General features: G+C 29.4%; 1 pseudogene; it reads left to right on the top strand.

Annotated features, from left to right (window-relative positions):
* The first annotated feature begins 17496 nt into the window (after positions 1-17496).
* Positions 17497-19308, top strand: LOC112682958 (annotated as a pseudogene).
* Positions 19309-19455: the final 147 nt, after the last annotated feature.

Raw genomic sequence — 19455 nt, 5'->3', positions numbered from 1 at the left:
AGTTGGAATGGATATTAAGCCAATGACTCCGTCTATATTATAGGTATACAATTTACACGTTTAGGGTGAGCCAACTTTAACACCTAGGGGTATAAATATATATATATATATATATATTCACGAATGCGTCGAGTTTACTGGTAAATGCAGTGTCCGTGAGTCTCTTATATATTCCTATCTGTATTTATATATATGTTATCGAGTTGGGCAACACATTCTGTTTAGGATAAGTCAACTTTACTTTTACAATTATCCAGTTGACGTTTATAGACCGAATAAGACGTATGTAATTTTGAGTTATAATGCATATCACCGACAAACAATTTGCGATTTATTAAATTAATGAGTCATTAATAATGACTAATAATTTATTTTTTCCGACAGGCCGCGGGGCCTTTTAGTGCACGAGGCTCTGTGCCACGACCACAGCTCGCACTCTGAGTGCATGCGTATTGTCGTGGCGGTGAATTTTTGTTATTGTTGATTTACACTTTTATCCGTTGAGTTTACGCTGTAATTCTAGATTATATTGAACACAGTTTGAAAATAAATTTACGAGCACTAACGCGGATTATACAACAGGTTAAAACGACGAGCGGGAGTTTACATACAAAATATTTACATTGATTTGAATTTTCGGTTTTTAGTCTAAAATGGTTCGCCAAATGTCAAAATTATTAAACTAACAATATATATAAATATTTATATTCCATGGGGGTCTATTTTTTTATAGTAAATAAATAAATATTAGTTCGTATATTGTACACGAAAATAAGACTTCAGTAATTATGAAATAACCGTGCTTCGATTTTAAAATGTGTTATGATCAATTCATAACACATATCAATTATGTACACGGTTAAATATAAAATATAAAACGCTTGAGTTCAGATCCATGAAGAGAACAACATTTTATTGTATTTATCTTTTTAATCATTGTGGTAAATTATGATGGTAAATTAAAAAGTGTAAGATATAATCCATGGTATTTTACCATTGATTAATTTAATCTTTGGATCCTTAGATCTTCCTTTATATAATTTTCAGTACAGACAAATTGTTTATAAATAAGTTTTTAGTGTACAGAAAATCTTTTTTAAACAAAACAAATAATACAAAATAGTACCTGTTATAACGTTGAAATCTTAGATTTATTTATTTAACAACATGAAAAGAGCGCGTTAAATTTTTTTTTCAAACAAAATTATTATTTTGAAAAACGCATACTTTACACTTAATGTGTTTTAGATGGATTTGTTAATATAATCCTTTTATGGCTTTAAAACCAATAAGAATTAAAGTGTTGTCAGATTACCAAAATCAAAGTTAATAAACAGATTAGTACATTAGTTAGTACACTAATTCCATAGAGTAATCTATTCATAAATGTAAATATATGTATATATATGTATATGATTATTGGACACAAAATTTAACATGGTAAGAATTAAAAACCATTTTGTAAGAACACACTTTTGTATTTTTTACGAATATATTAAATGAATGTACGTACTGTATTTTTCAGTTTATTTTATTCGTTTAATCAAAGTAAAATACAAATTTACTAACAAACGCTTTATTCCTCCATTTTATTCTATAACTCAAATTCATTTAGAATATTTAGAATGTTTCTTGGCTGCAACTCTTTTGAAAAATAGACAAACAAAACAATATTTAATATGTAATATCTATTTAAAAAAATTACATTTCCTAATAAAAATATAAAATAATATAATCTTACTTTTTCTTCAGTTTCGTGTAGAAACATGCTGTAATGAATGTGCATTTTTTTTTGTTGCATTCACAACATTTCCCGATAAGTCCTGGTGTCATACTTGTAACCATTCGCATTTTTACCTTATGTAACCATTGAGTCTTTTTTTGACAAAATACACAATACGTTATTTCGTACTTACGAGACATTGTCGTATCCTATAAAGAAATTAATCAATTTACCATAATTTTATTTAAAAGAAGTATTGAAAACACTCACGTCAAAATTAACAACACTGTTTTTAAACTCAAAACTGTTTACTATCTATTAGTACAAAGTTATAAACTGTCAACGAATTAATAGTAATATTTATATCCCTGAGTTACTGTTTTGATTATTATAAATTTGATAAATTTAAAATATGTATTTTAAATGGCCAGCGTCATTCGTTAAGAAATAATGAAATAATTTGTTACTATAGTGTAAATATCATTCGGTGATCTTAATATTCATGTGTGTTTATGTTTTTAATTTATAAAAATTATGAAAGAGTTTTCTTTAAACGTTGAGCAAGGTGATCAGAAATTAATCATTGATTTTTCCCTATGTTTGAACTTTTGAACTTTAATAAATTAGACTTCTGAGAGATAATTTTTCAATTTTGGAAACTTTTTAATTTGGAAAATATTTTTTCATGGTTTGAATACTTTAACTATAAGAAAAATGTACTTGGCGTTAAAATGTAAAATATTTTGTTTGGATAATATCTTGTATTATATAAATTAAAAACTTGAAATCTTGATAGCCGGTTGATAGCTCAGTTGTTTTCGTAAATACCAATTCACTAAAAATATTTATTTTTTTCAAATATTGGAAAACTTTTATTATTGAATATTTTAAATATCAGTAATTTTAATATCGTTATCATTTTAGGTAGAATAATATAATTATTTCACTAATTAATTTTAGAATTAAGAAAAAATAATTTTACCAAAATATTTTGAAGTAATACTCGAAACTTCTTTAGTTTCAATATTATCTACGAATTTCAATCAAGTAGGTACAGTGTTCATATACAATTGATTTATTTAAACGTTTGAAATCATCGTCTGAACGATATATTGCACTCTATAGGTACTATCTTATTAGAATTAAACCTTCTATAAAATGGTATAAAGTCCTATATTTTGAATTGTTATTTTTCAATTATCATAGAATGCTTAGAGTGAAATATCGAAATTAGTAAACAAATAAATTTGACTAATTTTAACGCTATTACAGTATGTACCGACGACCGTTTTTTTTTATGTTCAATTTAATGGATACTTCATTATACAAAAATTTTGGACTAAAAGCATTATTAAGTCGTTTTCAAAATCAAACGAAACGTTTTCAGTTATTCGAATTGTTTATCGACATACTCGTATATATTTAATAAGTTTGTTTTCATAAACGACATTTTTATCCATACAGTTTTACACGGTTCAGCTGTACAACGGCATCGTAACGGTCATCCGTAACATCCTTTCGGCCGCGATCCGTTCGTAAAGAGAATTTATGAATAGCTGACGCGCGGACGCGCGTTGGGACTTGTGCGGTGCGGTACACGCCGATCAGGTAGGAATGCGTGTGTTTAAAAATATTCTTCGAGGAATAAAAAATAATAATAATAATAAATAAAAATAAAATCCAGCGCTGGCGGTGATAAAATACGAAAAAATCTATGAATGGAATGTTTCGGGGGGGGGGGGGGGGGGAAGGAGAGAGCACGGGTTGTCTGCGCTGCGGTGACCAGTGTGCGAGCATCGGCACCGCACACCGCGTACACGGCGAGATAACAATAATATGTATAATAACTGGTCCTGATTTAACAAGTTGTTTGACAAATGGGAACTCTCGCGCGGACCCGACGCGTACGCGCAACCGGTCGTCCATCATTACCAATGCTAATAGCCCAACATTTATTTTAACGCGCGACCGTGTGCATCCCACGCGACCGTCGATAAATACCCTATCCGTCGAAAGGGCCTCGCGCGCGTGGAATGTCAAACGAACAAACAACAATAATCCGGTCGTAACGTATGGTTAACGAACTTGAAGGTTCTTCGAAGACAAGCGAATAATAATAAAAATTCGTCATAACTAGAACGCGGATTTATGTGCATTTGTCCCTGGTTGAAAGTAATGGGGTATTTTAACAAAACAAAATGAATATAATCAAAATGTAACAAAAAAATAAATTCATTTTGCCTGATTTATAATAATAAAATAATAAATTTATTAATATTATTAACAACTAGATATTACCTATACTTACTTTAAATGTTGATTATTGTTTTTTTAAAATGATACAATGACTAGTCAGTCTTGATTTTCATTATATTCATCTAAAATATCTTCAACGTTTGATTCACAACTTTTTTTAAATATATCAGAATAAAATGTTTTGGCATCATCTGATATCGCAAAAATAAGACTTTATTAGTTATAGCTATATTAATTTTAGGTATAAACATAGTATTATTGTTAAAGCATAAATTTAGGTACATACTAACTATTAAAAATTATAAATAATAAATATCTTACTATTACTCTTGCATTTTTCATCAAATTTCTTATGCGGCCTTTAGAGTCATCTTTATGATCATGAAAAACGTGTTTATGAGATAATGGCATGTAAAAATAATTGTTTTGGCCTTAAAAGCAAAACAAAGTTTAAGCTATTATCTATCACGTATCCACTAATGATAACAACCAAGTTTTGGAGCAAATTTGATGATATAATGTTGAAGTTAGAAACGTTCTATTTTGTTTTACCTTTTAGGATATTATAATCACTATATGAAAATATAAATCCGCACAGCTATAGTGATAACATGAATTTAGAATAAATATAAACTTAAATTTAAATAAGGAATAATTTTGTCATTTGTAACACATGGTAAAAGTGCATCTTGAATACGACCGATGTGTTAAATTTCCATTTTATCATGGGCAATAGTACGTTATGACGTAGTCTGGATATAGTACATTTTGAAAAAAATCATGGAAATAGTTCTTTTTGAAATATTTCTATGGTCTGATTTTTAAATTTCCATGGGCAATAGTACATAAAAGTACATAATTATATATTTTGGCCAAATTGGTAGATTCAGTATTGATAGTACATTCTGAAAAATTCTCGCCATCGGCAGTAGTGCATTTTGACGCAATTTTAGTATTTTTAATCAATTTATTGATAGGAAATAGTACACTTAGGCATAATTTGATAGTTTTAAATGATTTCGTGTGATCTAAACTATATGTTTTAATGTATAACTCATATTTTAATTTTTTGGCATAGTACACTTTGGAATGTCACCCCTCATATGTAATTCATGTTTCATAACGCGGGATGTTTTTATCTACCCGTGCGAGTTTGACGGTCTCAACGAGTGTGTCAACACAAATAATAAACGCCTTGAACGACTGACAGCATTAATATAAAAGTGGTTGTAAATCCACCACAAGGAATGACTATTGTTCGTTATACGACTGGTTTCAATATGTGGCACAATATTATTCTCGTCGAGCGTAGGTGAACTATGTATAATGTACGCACAAACATCATACGAGTAAGTGTTAGCAAAGCGTAGAAAACTTGATTTACTCAAACCGCGATTGTAAACATAAACATTGTATTATGTTTCGCAGGTAAAAAAATTTACTCAAATTCATTTCAATCGAGTGAAATGGTTCTCGATGAAATGTTCAATTCATTGTTCATCGATATTAGAAAAATCAAGAGAAAAAAAAATGTTTAAAACCGATCAATTGATTTGAATTCACGATTTTTCTAAACAATTCTTGTTTTAACAATGAATTATGTAGTGCTGCACGACTTACAAATTGTAAATAACATTATTTAATAATACAAATTTGAAATGTTTTCAAACTTTTCGGTAGTAATCCGTAAGTGTCTCAGAAATGGCTAGTTTACGCTCCGTTGCGTTGGATACGTCTGTACATAAGCGCTCTAAAGATAAAACAGTTAAGGCAAATTTATTGCTCAAAACACCCATTTATCGCGTAACTCGGTCTCTTTGAATTATTCCGAGAAATTAAATGTCAGATTAAGAATACAGTTATACCTCTGAAACAAAGTGAACAAAACTTTATCCGTAAAGGTGCAGGCAGTAACTAGTGAAAAACTTAACGTTCTAAAACTTTTAAACTTAACTAGTTGTTTAACTAAATGTATTATCAACTCAATTAATTTAAATAAATATTTTTGAAATTTAGCTTTTTTATATTTATTTTAAAATGTATCAGCTAAATTTTTTATGTAAGCAGTATTCGTTTTTTTTAAGACTTGGTAAACCAAATAATTTATTAACTTGACTGTTTTCAATTAATTATTAAATAAAATTGTCGAGACTATATTTAGTGTCACAATTATATAGATAATATTTCTAATTCTGTAAAAATTATCAACTTTTGAATTATGTCGCCGTACATTGATAAATAAAATAATGAGTTGAAAATACACGGAATTGTTAAAACCAAACAGTTTTCAAAAATAAGACGCAGTCCATTATATGTTCGTTTCCCACTACTATCTATCGATAAAGAATCTATACATAATATACATAATACAAAAAAAAATATTATTATCTTGTCAGATCAAATGACGCAATGATGAACCTACTCAGCGTCTCGCTACTGTTACTTTTAAGGGATGACAGTCAGTTTTTGAAAAACGGCTACCACTTATACACCGGAGATATACTTCTTATATTTTTCGATCAAGACAAACAACTTAGATTACAAATAATTTACATTTTATTTTTTTATTGATTTTATAATTTTACTATTTTAGTGAACTTCGATCAAATCAATCAACATCGTTCAAACTATGATTGGTATTAATTTTAGAGTTACGTTAAAGTACTACTTAGCCAATTGTATTATGTAATATTTGTAATTACTTTTGATAATATTATAATAATTATATCGATGATAATGACAAAAAAAAAAAACATAAAAAAAGAGATACATTTCGCGAGTTTTGGTGTGGTTAGAGTTACAGTTTTCAAAATATTTTATCAGTCGTAAAAATACGGTATGATATTTTAAACAAATTACTATAACGTACGAATTACGTAAATGCAAAATATGATCCAAACACAACCAAAAGTGCAAAAATAAATAACCTATAAGCGTAAAAAAAAATTACCTTTTTAACAACCCATAAACGCAAATTAATTTTACAAAAATTAAGTGTATTTTATTAAAATCATATAATTATTAAGTTTTTAGTAATTATAAAATTAATTAAAAAATTTGAAATTTAAATTATATATTAGTAGTAGGTATATTATTATAATGAGTACCTTAAATAAATATTAATATTAAATTTGAAGCCAACAGTTTTTAAATAGTCTAATCTGCAAATTTTTTTTTAACATAGATACATGTTCAATGCATTTATATTGAAGTTGACTTTAAAGCTGCGTTTTGTGGTTTTTCGTCCATTTTATTGCATTTTTAAGTAAACTTCGGCCTGGTGTTGTTTAAGCAATTCGATAAAATTATAAATAGATGGATGTGGTTTATAATATTGATCTTTTTAATGACGGTGGTATAATTCTGGACCATTAGTAGTTCTTGGCTTGTTTGAAGGTGGTTCAGCCTAGAGGTGCGATGGATATCTGCTGTCATTTTAAATAAAATTTGCTAAAATAAAATCAAAAAACGCTTATACCTTATCATTACCAGGAGCAATAAAAATAGAAAAAAAAAAGAAAATAGTTTATAAAACGCATAAAATATTTCAGTGGAAGGTAATAGTAGGTAGTAAAAAAGCTAATCCAAAAAAAGACACTAACCAATTTGAAATTTCTGATTCAATATTAAGTCCCAATTTTCCTTATATATTTTATTAAAAATAATAATTTAATTTAATTATTAATAATCTTAAAACGAAAATTATAGTATAACTAACGGGTGCAATATTTCTTTTGGCGCTTTTATCCCACTACTAAGGTACAAAAGCGCAAAATGAATTTGCGCTTTTGGGTTTCACCGCTACGTATAGTATTATTAATTCACATGTCTACGTGTATCGAAGCGGTTGTAATTTTATTATACATTTACCGTTAATAATTATTATTTTACAGACACTGAAAACTCATCACTGTACGGGGACGACCAATATGATAGTTATAATTTATACATTATGTTATTTAGACGTCTATAAGTTAATGCGATACACGCAACTCAGCGACCTATACTACACTTAAGTGTGCAATTATGTACGACTAAGGCGTTTAAATTGTTACATTATTGCAGACGCGTCGATCGTTCATAACATTTGGTTTCATTTTTAAATAAAGGGGCGTGCACTGATGTTGATGGAAAACGTTCAGGTGTGACGCGATGTTGGAAATCAAAGGGTTGTACAAACGGTTCAACGGTGACAGCTGGAACAACAAGACGTGTTGCGTGTCAAAACACAATAACACTATATAACTCCCTTCAACTTCAGGGTGGCCCAACTTCAACGATTTTCGTTATCGATTACCGCACTGTAGAATTTTGTGCGCAATGCGTGTTTGATGCAAATAATATCTGCAACCGTGAAGTATGATACGTTGCAACGTGCCTATGCGATTATTGTCAATCCAACTGCAGTTCCATCACTTGTTTGTAATAATGCATACTGATGTACGCTAGTATTCATTGCGGCGGACGTTCTGTAGCGGAAATGAGCTACAACTATTACAATTTTAATTAGAGGTTTTTATTTCCGAACGCGTTACCTATACTCCGTGTCGGGTACACGAAACGTGACGTGGATGGATATTGATGAGGGTGGGTACGGTTACTTGTCACGTTTTTTTACAACTATTATAGGTGAATAAAAACTGTACATAAAGATATTCACGATATTTCACTCTGTATCATCGATAACTGAACGAAATATAATTTGTGTGCAATGTACGACAGCGAAATTCCAATTTTTTTAAAATTATTTAAAATTAAATATATAAGATACAGCAATCGGTTTCCTAAACAACAACGCCGTAAAAATAGATTATGTGGAAATGCTAAGCAAAAACGCTGCATTTGAAATAAAATATAGGTACGCAATCTTTCTAAGCAAACTGTGGTTACGGCGTTTTTGCTAAACATTGATTATATTTTATTACAATTGCGGCAATATTGTTTTCTTATAAACACATATTTCTGGATAAATAATCCTAGTTACAGCATTTTTTCTTAGGAAAAAATTTGTAAACCTACAAAATTAAACGTAGTATAGTATTATCTCATTTTTTTTTTTCGATTTACGGCGTTTTTTCTTAGGACGGCAGTTTAATGGTCAACATCTGATGGACCACGGAAGGCAGGAAAAACTGAACCGTAAACATATTTTACGATCCAGTTTTTTAAATCTATTTATACCGCGGTATAAATATTCTATTAACCGGAGATTATGGTTAATTTTGAAATTGTTTAAAACGCTTTTATAATTACTAAAGAAAATTACATAATAAACACGTTTATTTTCTCCGGAAATCGTTTATTTATTATTTTTGTCTCTTGGACTCCAATAGAAAACACCATTTGCCAATCTCCGCGCTACATCTGTATATTTTTTTTTTTTTTTTTTAGGATTTTTACAGGAAACGGTTAACAATTTATAACAGCAGGATTAAACTTACCGGGGACGGTAAAACCGGAACGCGAAACACTACAGATAACATTCGACGTATGAGGTCTCAGGAATAATCATTTGCCACGTTATAATATGTTTTTATTCATATTTATTTGTTTAGTTTTCTTTTTTGACACATCGATCGATCGCCGTCGATCACGACACTGGGTTTTACGTCATCTGCGGGTGCGCGTTACGTACCTATATACGTGTTCGTATCACATTGTACATACACACACAAACACATACCTATGCAGTAACATAATATACGGACACATGGTTCGGTTGTTTCTTTTTTTTTCTCGAAATATATGCGTACGGTGCGCCGTAGGGGGTTGGACATACAACGACCGTGGTGCGTTATCCGACGTTTTCGACGAGGCTAAAACTTCGTGTGCACGTAATTGTAATATTATATTATAGCCTATAGATATGCATACCTACATTACGACTTCACACACACACACACACACACGCGCGCGCGTATTTATATACACATACTTTTATGCTCACGTCCACCCGTCGTTTTCCCACTACCGGTTCGAAATTAAAAAAAAACACACACACACACACGTAACACACTCGCTTTGCACCCCGTGAGGAGATTTTATTCAAACCTACACAACACACGTGTGTGTATGTACGTATATATGTATGTGCATGAATAGTAAACGATAAACGTATTCCGACCACGCGTTACATTGCTCATACACACGCGCATTATGCCCATCATTTCACGGTGGATGATAATACAATACGACGACGATAATGATAGCGGTAATATTATTTTCGTACCGTCAAAATATTAATAATATATCGTCGAAGGCACATATAGGAAACGCTCGTCGTTTGTTTTGTCCGTGGTGCTCGGACAACGGACGTTGGACCCACACCGTGACACGATCGCGTGAAATAGGATAGCGCACACTTGCGACCGTCCGTCTCGTAATGGAATCGAGATCCTAACACGCGCGCGCCGTTTCCGTTTTTCAATGCATTGGACACGGTTCCGGATCGGCCACGCGAAGGGTTGCACGGATCGTTTGGTGGATAGGCTTATCTGCCCCGACGAAACAAAAATCGAAAAAAGTCAAATAAAAAAAACGGTCGTTAGAGGAGGAGGAGTATGTACGACGCGCATTCAGCATTTTCTCACACGAATTTAAACCGGAGATTTTGCTGTTAAAAATCTACCAGAAAAAAATCAATGGTAATATATTACAATTTTAAACGCGTCTGCCATCCCAGTATCGTCCTCCCTCATGAAAATCGTCGATCGTTTTGAAACTTGATTTCGGGAGCAGTTTTTATTATTACGAAGATGGTATTTTTTTTTTTTTTAACGCGTAGCTTTTTATCGCCGTGGATGTTTTTAACGGTAGTCACGGGAAGCACAGATAGCTATCATGATAATATTATAATTTGTAATGTACCCTCTCCTGGGCCGCTAACAAAAACTATAAAAGATAATCGAAATTCGCGTTGCTAATAAAAATAAAAATCGGTTGGATCATAAAAAAACCCGTAACCATTTATACTTAAACAATTGAAGAATTATTGTTATTGCTCTAAGTGTATATTTTATTATACATAATTAAGTGACGATAACTTGAAACTTGATAAAACTTTGTCGGCTTGTGACGAAACCATTTTCAACGTACACTCGTATTATTCAGTAAAAGCTGTTCTTAACCGTTCTAATTACGTTCTCAAAACAGCCATGAACAGTAACCGTGAAGCTAATATGGTCACTGTTTATATGTAATGTTCTATTTTATAAGTATATTCATTGTGCATATGTTGTATGTTTTGTATAAACTATTAGACGACTTTTGTGAATTTTGAATTAATCATTGTATTATTAATCATTATACTTAATCATGGATAAGTATAATAAATGTCAATGGTTGTAATATTATGTCCAAGGTTCAATAATTGTTTATACTTTTTTTCAAAACATAAATAAATATTGATGTGCGAATAACATTAAAATCATCATATATTTATCCGTTAATATTGAAATTTTAAATCGTACCATCATAATGTGCTTCGTGTTAATACAAATAACTGTTTATATTTTTAATAATAAAACATATTATAAACTGTTAAACTGTTATTTTTTAACATATATTATAAACATAAAAGTATAAATTGTGTGTGTGTGTGTGTGTGTGTAGGTACCTAAGTATATACTTAAATAAAAATACTATGACTAAAATCTGTACATATCATTAAAATATTACTGTAAAAATTATGTTTTTAATAATCGATTTTAAATTGATTGAATATAATATAATCATTTATGTTTATTTATTTACAAAACGATAAATTCTATCACAACTAAATTTAAACGTGTACGTATAATATACGTGCAGGTATAGTATTTTCTTATACGTAATGACCGTTACTTGCATTTATGTTGTATTAACGTAGTGTTACAAATCATTATTGCAAATTAAATTATGTTATACTAATTCCAAAAAATGTGTCATTCGTATATCATAATTCGTAACTCGTTTTTCGTTTAATACAAATTGTATCATTGGTACACGGCGTTTGTTCACGTTCCTTGTGGTTTTCGATTACTATATTTTTTATTTTAATCATTAACGATTTAGCTTGGAATAATTTTTCTTTCGGCAAGATCTGCGACTGTTTTTTAAAACTGTTCTCGATAAAATCAATGTAACCGTTCAGAATGATTTCCAATTTTTTCTTATACACCAATATCTTTTTGCATTTTTCTGAGAACTTCTTGTCAATTTCATTGAGTTTTGCGTCGTAAAAAGCTATTTTCTTCTCACTATTCCGATTTAACACCCGTTGCAGATTATCAATGTCAATAGAATTGCGACGGACTTGCATATTATAGTAGTACTCTACTTCGGTTTGGTTCTGGACATGCTCGGCCTCTAGCGATACTCGTTGATGCTTGAGATTTTTGCAATTAATTTCATTTTGTTTATCAAGCGCTTTTCTCCACCAAAGTATACATTCAAATTGCTCGTTTTGAAACTCTTCGTACAATATGCTCCTTACCAACGTCATATAGTAACAAAATATGTTTTTTAATTCTTTTTTCCTTTCGGTTTTCTTCGTCTTGAGCGTTTTAGCCAGACCGCGCGCGAACCTGTTGGTTTGTTTTTGGAGTTTTTTTTCGAATTCGTTCTTTATAGGAATTTCCAATATCTTTTTGGCTTCCTAAAAAATACGAACCTTTTTAACATAATAGCACCCGAATTACAAATTTGTCGGATTACATCTAATTTGTTACTGTATTCATTCACAACTCTGTCTATTTCTGTTTGGTATTCAAGTTCTGCCACGCGACTACACTTCAATACCTCTTCGTCGTAATTCACCAACTCGTCGATTACTTTGTATTTTTCCCAATTAGATAAGTATCTATTTTGTTTGGCTCCGATACCTGATATGTTTGAAATAAATAGCTATATTATTCACCGAACGAATGCGAATGCCATATTGACGTTGTCACATTATGTTTACGTATAATTTTTTGTAGGTTTAACAACGTTTGATTATTTCTGGCAAACGCTGTCCCCTGGTTTTTGCTCTCGGACGTTTCCAGATGCTGCCGCTTGTCGTTCGACTCGACTTTTTTGTTTTGTCTCATGATATAATCCGGTATCGAATCGATTACAGCGTTTCCGAGACAGTTACCCAAGCGCATTTTGATGGCGTTCGGTTGTGGATTTCTTTTACTTTTAATCGCTTTACGTTTTTCAATTACAACGCTCGAAATTCCTAACAATACGGTTTATCATACAAATTCGCACATATATATACGTTTGCGTATATTTTATTATTCATTAATTAAATTATATAAATAATTGTTATTAATTAATATATTTCTAGACATCTGAATCGGTAAAAATTATTTAAAGAAAATCGAAGTCTGGATATTCATATGAACATTGAGCAAGAATGATAGTGGACATTTATTTTTATTTTTAAAACTAATGTAAAAAACGTTAAATATCGATAATCCATTGATAAGTCTGTATTTCACTATTGTTCATGCTCCACTTAAAAATGGCTAAATATTTCAATATTGATTGATATGATATTGGCTAAAATGTTATTATATACATTTCATAGTATACGTTTGATTTAGCTTCTGGTACTATCAAATCAACGATTTGTATTCGTGTAAATACATGACTAAATATTATATTATTCTTACCCATTTGAAACTGATTCGTGTTGTTCACTTTAATGCTGGAACACTTATTATTCATCGTACAGGGTTCGACCTTTACTTTTTGATAAAAATTTGATAATTTGTAATAATTAATACCGTAAATTTTCTTAGCGTTTAACTAAAACATGATTGTACTGTTTTAAACGTGTTTGTAACCATGCTAAAAACAACATTAAAGGGTCTGTCTATCGTTCCAATAAAACACAAGTAATCAACAAATATACAAGTATAAAATATTTTCTATTGATGACAATAATAATAATAAAAATAAGTAAAACATTAAATTACGAAAAAAACCCCTCTCAAATATTTAGCTTAGATTATGTATAATAGAGACCAAGTTTCCTATTATTCAATATACAGTTTAATTATTATTAGATTACCGAGCTAATATCGGTTCAATGATTAAAACTTTATGTTAAGATGAAAATAATTGTAGTGAAATCAATATTCACTTATTCATACAATTTCATCACCCCTAACATTTAATAATTTTAAATTAATCATGTATGAAGTTAATATTTTTGGTAGTTAATAAGTATGTTATAAATTCAAGTCATTTTTAAAGAGTAGGTAGTCTGTATTATGGAGAAGAAAAAACACTTTCACGCCGAGTGTTGGCTGCCATATGCCCCCATGTGTGCACAAAACCATCAAATAACTCAATAGATAATTACGGAGATGTATCGAATACAAGAATGAAACATGCGCCTGTTGGTAAGTATTAAAAATATGAGGCGATTAATCATCGTCGAGTGACAGCTTCTTTTAGCCATTGAAAGCAAATACGGTCATGGACAATATCACAGATACTACATTACCGCCACCGAGCAATTGTGCCAAGACATGTTGTATTAACGGCAAACGAAACTCGGATGGAATGCTATAAAACTTAAACAGCCTCCAATAGAAAATGGGTTTTGTGCATCAAACCTATAACACGAAATTATGAACTGTGTGGACTTGAAACTTATAAATACACCGCATAGTCGTAAAATATCTTAATTCCAGTCTGGTAGTGAAGTAGCTTAAAATGTCTATTTCTTCTATTAACACATAAGTCGAAAGACTCGTACGATTTAATTAATATTTATATTTTTATGTAATATATTTCTGAACTTCTATTTAGTTTTGTGAATCAGACCTAGTCAGATCTCATGACTCACATTATAAAACTAGCCCCAGAAATAATTTTTATGTTAATTAATTATTAATATTTATTTATTTTTCAAGCAAAACGATTATTTCATATCAAATGTTTTTTATACACTAAATAAGTAATAATCAAGTTTTATAAGTTGTAATTTTGAACTACGTTTACAATAGATGTAGGTAACAACAATCCATTACATAATTACAATATTTTTTTATAAAATAATTATAGTATACATATATAAGAATATATTATTTTTAATCGATGTATCTTTGTAATTATTGAACCATCATTGGTTCCAAGATCTACCATTACCAATGCATATTAATAGGGGTTAATTGATTGTTATTCTATAAATCCATTTGATTTTTAATTTTACCCATTTTGTGTGGAGGTCTAAATACAACACTCACTAAACATGTGATAATATAATATTATAATATTATATATACATGCATAATATGGTTTCTGCAGTGAAGGTAGAAAACCTTTAGAAGTACTAAGACGATTTGCCTACTGTATAAAAAAAAAAAAAACTTGAAAAATAAAAGCGCTCGTTTAATACTCACTTTTGGTTTAGTATCATCACCATTATTTATTTTTGAAATTAAATAATGCTATAATAAATTAATCGATTTTTTAAGTGAAACAACCGTTTTATTACGAATTAATTCGTATTATAATATATTAAAATACATAACGACACGTATATAACTGTATATTTATGCTATCCGTATCGCTGTACAATGTTTTATACCTAATTATTCAATTATCTGGTATTTGCAACGTGGATAAATCGCAGATTACAAATGGTCGATTCGTAAGTTATCACGTGACGGTATATGATTTTGGTATAAATAATACAAAATGTCAAGTACTATATGTTAATTTTCCACCAGGCTTTGCTTTTTCGATGAACTCGAATTATTATTGGTGAGAGTACTTATTAATACAATTTTTTATTTACCTTTTCAAATAGAAAATTTAATTCTGTTTTCATCGTGGAGTGTGAGAATATTTTTAATAATGCAATCATTTAATTGGGTTTTCGATTAAAATATAAATATTTTTCATGTAATCATGAGTTATAAACTATCAAAATTAAAATACGCATCATATATTATAACCATTAAAATAAAGAAAATATAGATTTTGCGGATAAAAAAAGAAGAAAATGAATAAAATTACATAACTGGTTCTATACAAATACGATTCGGCTATAATATAACTATTTTTGTTAAAAATTCCACAAAACCAAAATAACGTTTAAAATATTAATTTAAATTCTAAAAAGGTCGCTAACACGTTATGAATCAATATAAAATTAATATGCACAGTGAATTATGATCGATTTTTTATTATCCATTGTAGACTAGCGGGACATTAAACGTGATAATCTGTTTACATGTGATTCTTCAAAAATGCTAACGGAAATCGATATTTTTAATTAATTTTAAAGAAAATTATCCATTTTTTTCTTATTATGGCGTAATAATATATAAGGAATGTATAAAAACATTTTATACTTGTAGTTTTAACTTTTAAACTTATTAGATTGTATTTTGTTGGTGAGACTTGAAAGTCCTGTCAGTCATTTAGATTTTTACATAAAACATCTGTCGAAATGAAATATTTAAATTTGTGTCTCAATGAGAAAAAAATTGTTTTGCTAAATACCACGAGATGAATTAAATACAGAATTAATATTACAATTTGTTATTTATAAATTAAAGTTTTTTATAAATATTATTTTGTAAAATAAAGGTTTTATAAGAAAAAGTTATAAATTAAGTTTATCAGGTTATATTTTTTATTTATACTCAGGTATAATATGTATTTATATTACAGACGAATGTAATAGTAATAGAAAACATTGTATGCTTATATTGTATGCTTATAAGATAGTTATATTCGTGAAGGAGAAAAAAACTATAATATGATGATTTTGAGTTATAGATTTTTCCACGAACTTCAAATACTTTTAAAAACTTGTTTGAATTTATAACTGTTTATATTTTTAAAAAATATGATTTAGAAATATCCATAATTTTATAATAAAAATTACATAGCTTATGTGGGAAGAAAAATTGCCCGATATTGATAGAACGTTAAACCGTTAACGTGCAACGATCACAGTATTTAATCAAAATTAATGGCTCGCGTTGTCACGTATACTAAATTCTGTACCGAAAATGTTCAACGAATTTTAATCTCGTAACGGACATATTTATTTTGAAATTCACTCGTAAGAAAAGTATCAGCTAAACGATCTTTATGTTCTACCTTATCGAGACCGAACAGATAATTATTTCTATTTGTTTCGCGTTCGACAGTCACGTGTATAAACATAGAGTTTCATTAATGAACAATGTTCCTGGTAAAATCCTCATTTTGTTCGTCGTTGGTTTCAAAAACGCTTTCCGTACGGTTTAGACCGGACTCGCCGACACCTAATTAGCCAACTACTCGTTTCGTCGACGCGGTAACAGGTAACTGGTAAAAATGGAAAATGTTCCAATTCGTCGACAAATTGTAGTTTCACAAAATATAAAAATAATTTTTATTTGGACATTTAGAATATCACAATCTACAATCAAAATGTTACTAAAACTATACTGTACACTATAAAATTATTGGGATTTGTCAGTTGACAGTTGACAGTTGACAGTTGTGTCGTCAGTTAGTTATTTAATAATATTAAATATAAAATGTCGTGATTTATGATAAATTCTGTGCGTGATGTCCAACTTTTAGTTTTAGAAAATTTTATACATAGAATTGATAGAATAAGAGGTTCTAACCACTATTATAAATGTATTGATAATTGTGGTGGTCGAGCAATACACAGAAATGATTCAAATAATGCTGTTAGTCAAAAATGCATGTACATCCATTGCATGGAATCCAATTAGTTGAACGTAGTTTTCGAAATAAGCTTTAAGTGAGTTTAATTGAAATTATATTATTTTATTCACGAATTTTTATTTTAATTTTTAAAAATTAGTTATGAACACATGTTATAACTTAAAAATAATGTATTTAAAGGACGTAGTGATAAAAAATCCCACAAAAACTATACCACAGACATTTAATGAAATCCGAAGATCAATAATGGCTTTAGGAATAGAGGGTTCTTCGGAAGCTGAAGTAAATGACGCTATACCAATTTATACCAGTGTCAAAAGTTCGGCATACAGGAAATGTATGAAGTTAATGCCAACGTTACCGAAAAAGCTTTCTGAATTAGATATTGAAGGTGATTGGCGATCAACAAATGATGGAAAAGATTTTCTTTTATGTATTAAATTTTATACTAAATTATTTAATGATTTAAGGAATTACTTACTTTTACTAATAATAATGTTTTTATAGGATGTGATAGTGCAGATGATAAAATTATCGTATTTGGTACCGAAGGATTTTTACGACGTCTTTGTTCTGGTAATACAGTTTTTATGGATGGCACATTTAAGTCAGCATCAAAATTATTCACTTAAATTTATACTATTTACTGTTTTGTTGTAGGAATGATGATACCTCTAGTAATTATAATTTTATTTTTTTATCATAATTAGGGATCGGATGTTTATGCACATTATTTGTGCAATATATCTGTGACACACACATTGAATGGGATTTTACGTTGTTTTAACTGTATTTTATTAGATATTTGAAATGTGTACATGTAAACCTTTCGCGTGACCGATAACGGCGATAAAGTAGGAACACGATAAAATTAGTACCTAGATTAGATTTTTTACACTAACACTGCTGGCCACACAATAAGTAAACACACTACACTGTGTATGACGAATACGTTTGCAGTATCTGTACGAAAATTATTGACATATATATGTATAATAATGTATTTGTTTTGTATATTTTCGTAGTATATAAAGAAAAATTATAAACTTTGTTAGATTTTAAATTGAATGGATTATAAAAGAATTGTTTTAATTAATGAATATATTTTTTTAGGCTTATGCACTATTGCCTAATAAAAGTACATCCACATATCAAAAAATGTTTGAAATAATAAAAGAAGCTGCATTATGAAATGGATTAGAATTCAAACCTGGTTGTTTCCAAATAGATTTTGAAATTGGAATGGTCGTCTCCATTCGGCAGTGCTTTGGTTATGATACACCCATAAAAAGGTGTTTATTTCACTTTGGGCAATCTATTTGGCGAAAAGTTCAAAGTCTGGGGTTAGCTTATGATTATGTACATGATGATAATATTAAAAATGTTATTCGTCGTCTTTTTTCATTAGCTTTAGATCCGATTGATCAAATTGATAATTGTTGGACAGAAATTCATAGTGAAGCATCACAATCAGAAAGTAATTAATATACAATATACAAATTATAACAATATATACATATTAACAATACTGATTTTTTCATTATTATTATTTTAGATGTACTGAAATTATAAACATTTTTATTTTAATTAAAGAGCTAAAAAACCAACAACAAAATGTCGAACTTGACATCATAGCGCAAAAAAATGAACAATAAATACAGAAAATTGGAGGAAAGATTATCATTTGCAAAATAAAGGTATAGTTTTTAATATTAATACAATTGGATTTGATAATAATAATAAATAATAATATATTTTTTATACAATTTCAGGCTACAAAACGGTACTATTTGTATTATGGA

Source organism: Sipha flava, unplaced genomic scaffold (assembly GCF_003268045.1).
Source record: "Sipha flava isolate LNK unplaced genomic scaffold, YSA_version1 216_pilon_pilon, whole genome shotgun sequence".
NCBI classification, from domain to species: Eukaryota; Metazoa; Arthropoda; class Insecta; order Hemiptera; family Aphididae; genus Sipha; species Sipha flava.
The sequence above is the reverse complement of the archived record's forward strand: the minus strand, read 5'-3'. Positions and strand labels throughout refer to the sequence as shown.